This window comes from Mycteria americana, chromosome 10 (assembly GCF_035582795.1).
Source record: "Mycteria americana isolate JAX WOST 10 ecotype Jacksonville Zoo and Gardens chromosome 10, USCA_MyAme_1.0, whole genome shotgun sequence".
Lineage (NCBI taxonomy): Eukaryota > Metazoa > Chordata > Aves > Ciconiiformes > Ciconiidae > Mycteria > Mycteria americana.
In genome coordinates, this window is record NC_134374.1 from 17681179 (window position 1) to 17686736 (window position 5558).

Consider the following 5558-nt stretch of genomic DNA (forward strand, 5'->3'; position numbering starts at 1 on the left):
TAATTAAAATGTGTGAGCTCTTCATATCCTGTTTTAAGCAACCTTTCTCATCACCAACTGGCAGATGGAGTTTAAGTTGATCTCTCTTCTCCGGGAAGCACCAAGTTAAAATATTTGTAAATGTAATTGAATGTTTACAGCTACAGTAAAATAATTAAAACCTTACTGATCCAAAGAGGAGTGCTTGGCTTGCAAGAGCCCTTTTCAATAACTGGATGCAAAAATTGTCACCTCCCATTTTTTATTTGGCGTCTGTTTCCTAAGGGTAGGTCTTGGATGATTGTTTGTTTTACCTGTAACAGCAGAGTCTTCCCATTTCTGTATATTGGGTATGAGCATCCTTGTTTGATAAACTTGAGGCCAGTTGACAGCCAGCCTAGGTCTGGGTCAGGAGATGCCTTTCCTCTGCCACAGCGGACTCCAAGCAGACGGCTACCCTACATCTAAAAGACCCAGACCCCGCGTACATGCTGGAAGGGAGAGATTGCTTCCCCTGTTGGGGTTTTGTGGTAGAAGCACGAGAAAGGAGGGGGAAAAAAATAAACAACTGAAGGAGAATAACCTTGTTTGACTTCCAATAGCTGTCTCGGGAACAGAAATTTCAGAGAGGGGGAGGAGTTCAGTGCATTTAAACCAAAACCAAACACGGCCTCTTCATGCCTTCATGCTGGTTTCCCTGTGTCTCTCAAGGAACTGGTGAGACTTCCCCGCTCCCGTGAAGATTCCTCAGACAAATCTGGCACTTACCAAATTTAAAATTCTTCTGATAGTTTAGTTTCTTCTTTTACTTGCTTTGTAAGAGCCTTGGAAGATGCTTGTCATTTAAGACTTCCTTCCATGATTAATAAAGGCCTGTAAATGTTTAGAATTTTGCTGGATGTCAACTTAGGTAGGAAGAGCTGCTCGAGCAGGAGTAGTTTTTCTGCAGGTACTAATCTTCGGAAATGTGGTTCTCATGATTACTTTTTCCCCTTGTGTAGAGAAAAATCAAAACCATGATGTGCGTATCGTGCATTGGTTTTTGTGGCACAGAAATAGTGTACTGTGGTGTCTTTCAAGCCAGCTTAAATCAGGCTGTGTGGCACTGAAATCACTGCAAGAAACTTCCTGCTAAAAATAAATCAAGATCCTTTCATTTTAAGTGTGTTCACTTCAGCAGTCGGTTTTTATTTTGGAGATTCCCGGCAGATTTCTGAGGGAAAGGCGCTGATGGGTTGGGTGATGTTGACGGATACGGGATTCCAGAGCCTTACTGCAGTTTGATTTGTCTCTTGATGGTGGTTTCTTGTTTGTCAAAGCATATGTTCGTCTAATGCCTTGATGTTCATACCTCAAGCCACCTACAGTATCTGCACTTTCCTTGAGAATGCTCTCATGTTGTTGTAAATTGTATTTTGTTATTGTAAATTGTACTGTTAATTCCTCTTTTTTTTTTTTTAACTCTAAACGTGGAATTAAGTTCCATTACAGACTCTCAGTTCTTTTATTCCCTATATTTGATATGCATTTTATCAGTCATCTTTGTTCCTTCTTGTTATCTCTTGTTCTGCTAGGATCGGGATGACTGCAGTTACGTGCGTCTGAATTTACATTCCACAACCGAGGTATTACAGGGAGCCTGTTGCGAAAGTGGGCCTTCTTACTAGCCTTTTTCCTCATAGTGAGGAGATCATCCGCTGCTTTGATTGTGCTGCTGTAATCATGGCTGTGCTCTTGCTTAAATTACTCCTTTGCAGAGTCTCTGCTGTTTCAAAGACCAGCATGCGTTCCTTTGCCTGCATGTAATTCTGCATTATATTGTCAGCGTGGTTATAGAGCTTTGCAAATTTTCAAGAGCTGATATGCATTAGCTACAGTTGATTATCTAAAGTAAGCAGCTAGTTAGCGTACAGCAGAGAGCTTCTGCAGGGCTGTGTTCTACAGAAGGCAAAAATAGACCAAAAAGTGAGTGTCCCCCCTTACTTGGCTTTGGTTGTTACGCTTGAGTGTCGCCTGCCTGTACTCGTACCTCCAGTACTTATTTTTTGAGGATGCACAGGTTCTCTAGACTCCTTTCATTTATACGTTCGTTATCTTTAAATGGCTCTTGCTAGCCTGTGTAGCAATGGTTTCCCAATCTTCACTAGCTTATGTGGAGCAGTACTAAGTAAGTGATACGCTGCTGGCAACAGCATACTTCACTCTCCTTCAACGGTTTCAGTCTTAATTTAATTTCTTCAGGCAGCAAGCTATGCATACAAGGAAAATAGACTCCATCACCAGCACCATGAACTTCGGATGTCTCTTCCCCCGGCTCTAATGAGAGATGGTGCCTTCTCTCGCGCTACCGTGAGGAGGCGAGTGCCGTTTCACAGGGACATAGGAGAGAACCTGTTTTTCTACGGCCACTCAGCCCCTATCTCTGCACGCAGCTGGGCAGGAGGATCAAAACCCAGGATTACTCAGCCCTGCATGCTTTGTATTGCAGCCTGTTCCCTTACTACTTTTTTTGGCCAGGAGGGTCTCGTACAAGGTCAGATGGCAAAGTACCTGAGCTGCTCTGACCCAGAACTCAAACTCCCTCCTGGCAGAGAGGAGGATTTTTTGGTTTTTAAGACCTCCAGTACAGCTTGGTCCCTGAATTTTGAGGTTGCCCTGGATCACCACAGGCCCTATGAAACATAGATCACTCGGCACCTGAGAATTTTCTTTCCTGTAAACAAAGTATTCCTGGATCCGGTTTACGAGCTCAGGCAAGTTCCCTTCTGTAGTCTTGGCCTACCAGTGGGATGGATTGCCAGTGCATGTAAGTCTTAAGAACAAGATTCATATTCCTGACAAAGGAAAGGGGTGATGGAACTTGGCATTTGGAAGGAAAGCTGTTAACAAGGAAAGCGAGGTATTTTAAATATACATTGACAAATGAGGACTAAAATATGGTGATCTATTGCCAAACCTATATGGCAGCCTCTTTCCAGTTTAGGCTTGTCAGTTATCAGATACTTGCTACATGTGAACATAAAATGAAAAAACATACGATTGGCTTTGATAATTCTTAGCTAGTTGATTCCAGGAAGGAATTTCTCTGCTTCGTTGTTGAAGGCGCTGTTCTGTGCACGGGCTTCTCTTGGAGCTGCCACAAATGCCACCATTAAGCTGTGTAAATAAAAGCAGTGACTGTTACCATCTGACAGCACCCTTGGTTATCTTCCTGGGACATGTTTTGAGAAATGTCAGCAGCAGCTCAGCATTTCCCTTTGCAGGGACCGGATCTGTTTCCAGGTGGTTTCCATACAAGGCTGCTCGACCCACTCTCCAGTCTCGGGGGGCTCCATCAGCTGCGATCCCTGGTGAAATGAACTGATTATCCGAAAGCCCTGTCTGTCCCGGGAGCTCTGAAACAGTTCTAGTGGGTCTGTTGTAGTTTTAAGCATTCTGTGGTTTGCTCCTTTAGAGGAAATAGGGATGTCTAAGCATTTTCTGATCCAGGCAAGTGCAAACACCTAGAGGAGATCATGTCCCAAGCCTACAGCTACTAGGCGTGACGCTAATGAAAGTGATTACGGCAGCACCCTTGTTTCCTGCCTGCCAGCATTGCTTGTTTGAGATATCGGTGCCACAGCAAGCGCTGGGTAAACAAGATGATTGTTTCTGCTGGATGATCTTAAAGCCCTCCTAACTGTCTGCTCAAAATACTTTTCCATTTCAAGGAAATGACTGTTTTGTTTGTGTTAAGAGTCAGGAATGGGAAATGACGCGAACACTTAACTGTTTTTCCTGGTGTTTTTAAGAGGAGGCATAATCACTGTCTCAGGTCTTATTTCCAAAGGCATTCAGTGTTTTCCATAACCCTATGAAGTAAGTACTAGAGGTGTGTGCATGCACATATATATATATATGTATGTATGTATCAGAAAATACCTTATAAACATTGTGTATCCACCTGGTAAAATTTTACTAGTGTCTCCCTGTGACCATGCTGTAACATGAGTTGATACATTCCCCCTCACAGTGCTGAACTGAAACTGTCCTCAGGTCTCGTTTTCCCAACACTGGAATAAATCTGTGCTTAAACAGTGTGCTGTAATCTCCCGGAAGTAGAAAGAAGGCAGAATTCACATTTGTCATGCTTCTTTTCCCCAAGCCCCAGTTTTATCTGCATCTGCTGAGTTACACTGTGCATTTAATCTTTTTTATCTGTGTATTACTCCTCACTTGCTTTTGAAAACGAAATGGTCCAATGTTACAGTCTTTTTAGTTGCTGCCAGCTTTTTGTTACCGATTCCTCTGGTCAAGGTGTTCTTCTAAACCAATTGCTCCTCTTTAAATTCCTTGAAAACGAACGCTGGCAGTCGGGGTCTCTGTTGTCCTGTAATCTCACTCCCCAAGTCCCGTGTGCGCACTGTCCTGCGGGCCCAAGGCGTCGAGACTTGGCTACAGTGACTCAGTTCCTGGATGTGGGATTGTCTCCCTTCTGTACTGCTGCAAGTGCCTGGCAAAACACGATCCTGGCCCATGACTGCAACTCCAAGATATGGGGAAAAAGAAGGTTGGTGTGTTGTGTTTTTTTTCTTTAATCAGCTTGGGCCTTTAGGACGTTGCCTTTGTGTGAAGTCCTGCTACTCTTGCCCACATAAAAATGCAGGTAGGTATCGTAATACCTAACGGCCAGGCACGTGGCACTTTTATCTCCCCAACTTGTGTTCAATTCCCTTGCCCTCAAGAAGAGGCAGGTTAAACCACCTCATGAAAATCAGAATTAACAGTGAAGGTACAGGAATGCAGCTCTACAGTGGTAGGAAAACACTGCAACCCAAACAAGATCTTGGTGTTTGTAACGGGAGGTGAGCAGGGCGGCTGCAGCACAGTCCTGGAACACCGAGTCCTCAAACCCATTAGTAACTTCTTTTTTTTTTTTACAAATGTTAATGTTTGACTGACGCTGATAGATGACACACTCTCAGTTCTTCTGAGAATCAAACTAAAATAACATTTTATTGCCCTACTGAGACTTAGTTGTATAAGAAAAAATGTACAGTGATTAACAACTTACTTAAATTCAACCTTTCTCCTTTTTTTTTAACACCACTCATTTCTGCATGGTTTCTTTGTACTTCCATGCATAAACAGAAAAGTGACATATAACATGCAGGGGGAAGAAAGTTTCATTTCCAAAATGTTTTTTATATAGATCAGAGCATATTATATAGACCTCTCATAAAGATTTGCGTGTATGAATCAAATGCAGTAAGAGCATTCTTCAGTAGAAATATTTTTAAACTTAACATCTCGACAATGAAATGTCAAATGAAGGGAAACAGTTATTATATGAAACAAGATAAATGTTCACCTAGAATATAAAACTGGAATTTGAGCAGGAGTTTCTGATACAAAAGAAATCCCCTCTCTTAGCTATGGGGGGGGAAGGTGTAGAGGAATGCCATTGTTGCTATACTTGGTTTGGTCTCTCAAATAGAAAAAATGCAGAATTTTATATTAGTGTGCAGTGCGAGTGCAACTTCCGCCAATGCCCCTTAGTTCACGCATTGCATGCATCCCTAAGAAATGAAAGGATCTGA